This window comes from Petaurus breviceps, unplaced genomic scaffold (assembly GCF_028583685.1).
Source record: "Petaurus breviceps papuanus isolate PSGF00001 unplaced genomic scaffold, PetGlider_PUasm1.0 220, whole genome shotgun sequence".
NCBI lineage: Eukaryota > Metazoa > Chordata > Mammalia > Diprotodontia > Petauridae > Petaurus > Petaurus breviceps.
The window spans coordinates 12,495,164-12,496,850 of record NW_027185876.1 but is presented as its reverse complement, the minus strand read 5'-3'; the positions used below and the strand labels follow the sequence as shown (position 1 = coordinate 12,496,850).

The 1,687-nt window shown below is 47.4% G+C and overlaps 1 pseudogene; it reads right to left on the bottom strand.

Annotated features, from left to right (window-relative positions):
- Positions 1–662: 662 nt before the first annotated feature.
- On the bottom strand, positions 663–1,216 carry LOC138166061 (receptor expression-enhancing protein 6 pseudogene; annotated as a pseudogene).
- Between the last annotated feature and the right edge of the window lie 471 nt (positions 1,217–1,687).

The window sequence follows — 1,687 nt, the reverse complement described above, 5'->3', positions numbered from 1 at the left end:
CTTGCTCAGCCTATGGGGAAAGTAGTTGTCTGCTCAGCATGTGGGAAGGGATTTTACCTCATTGCTCTGGGGGAAAGGTAGGACCTTGCTGCTCCTACTTCAGCAGAGCAAGTCCATTTTCTCTTCTATATGTCAAATTCAAAGTATGACAAAATATTCAAGTATTTGAAACCTGTCCTCATTTTGTCAAGGGGAAGGTACTGTTGCTTTGGCAGACTGAAAAAGGCCTCCTGAAGGGAGTGGCACTTAAGCTTGAGGTTAGGGTTTTTCTTTTTTGCCTATGTAGGACTTTTTTTTTTTAATACATGGGCAGCTGAAATGGCCAGGACACATCAAGAATCCTGTGGGAGGCCAGTAGTGGGGGGCCAGAGGCAGATGGTTAATGGTATACTTAGAACAGTCCAAGTACCGGCAAGGCCCTTTAGCAGGTGCTGGTGGATCCTAAATTGGCAGAGACCTCCCCATGCCCACCCCACCTCCCAGTTGGAGATGACTTCTCTAATGCCCAGAGGCCCTAGAAGGTAGAGGCTGGGTGGATCCATACAGCCAGGAGGTGTCAACTGCTTAGCCAGGATTGGGAGCCAGGGTACCTTGATGCTGAGGGAGCTGGGAGGAGAGTGTCCAGTCATTCGAGGCATCTGGCTCAGGAGTGATCTCTTCAGTTATCCTTCTGGGGGGTGAATCATGCCTGTCTTGGTCGCTTCCCAGGTCAGACTGGTTGCTATGTATAGGGCTCATCCACTCGGGTCAGTCACCAGGCTGTTCATGGGAGCCTGGTGCCTCAGGAAGATGGGACAGATCAGGTGATGGTACAGGATCTGGGAGTCATTGCAGGCCACTGGAAGCATGCACCATAACAAGAAGGCACACTTTCCTGCATAGTAGAAGGGGAACCAGAAAAGAAAGATATCAGAGAATAACTCGGCCAGGCTGAATATGCTATATACCACCCAGTAGGTTAGCCAGTGGTATCATCATCTATTTGGGGGCTTTCAATGGCCTTGACAGAGGAATATGCTGGGTAGATGGATCCAATGAGATTTCAGAGCAGGGTGGCCCCATAGCCAAAGATGAGATAGAGGGCCAGGAAAGCAATGGAACCTGAAGCCAGGTAGTACTTTTTGACACTGAAGAACTCCTCCAGCTTCCCCAAGACATTGGTGACAATGTTTCTTTGCTCCAGGAACCTCTAGAAGCAGTAATTCAAGCTACCCATGGCTCCCGGGACCAAGGGTGGAAGAGAGGGGACAGAGAATGATTGGACCCAGGTCCAAGGGGCGACTTCCAGGGCTCCCCCACTGCTCTGCCTTAAGCTTGATTTTTGAAGGAAGCCAGGGATTTGAAGAGGTTCTGGTGAGGAAAGAAAACATTTCATGTTTGTGGAATACACAATGCAAATACATAGAGTAAGAGATTTTACATCATGTGTGAGGATTAGTAGGCCAGTGTGGCTATACTGTTGAGAGTGAGAAAAGGGAATCAGGCCTAAGAAGACTAGAAAAGCTAGGAAGAGGCTAGAGGGTGAAGAGTTTTACTTATTTATTTATTTTTATTTTTCCTTTATTAAATGCTTTACTAACTTCTAATTTACATCATTCCTTTCCCCAAGATTTTGAGTTACAAATTTTCTCCCCATTTTTCCCCTATTCACCACCCCAGAATAGCAATCCCACTGGATAGCCTCTCC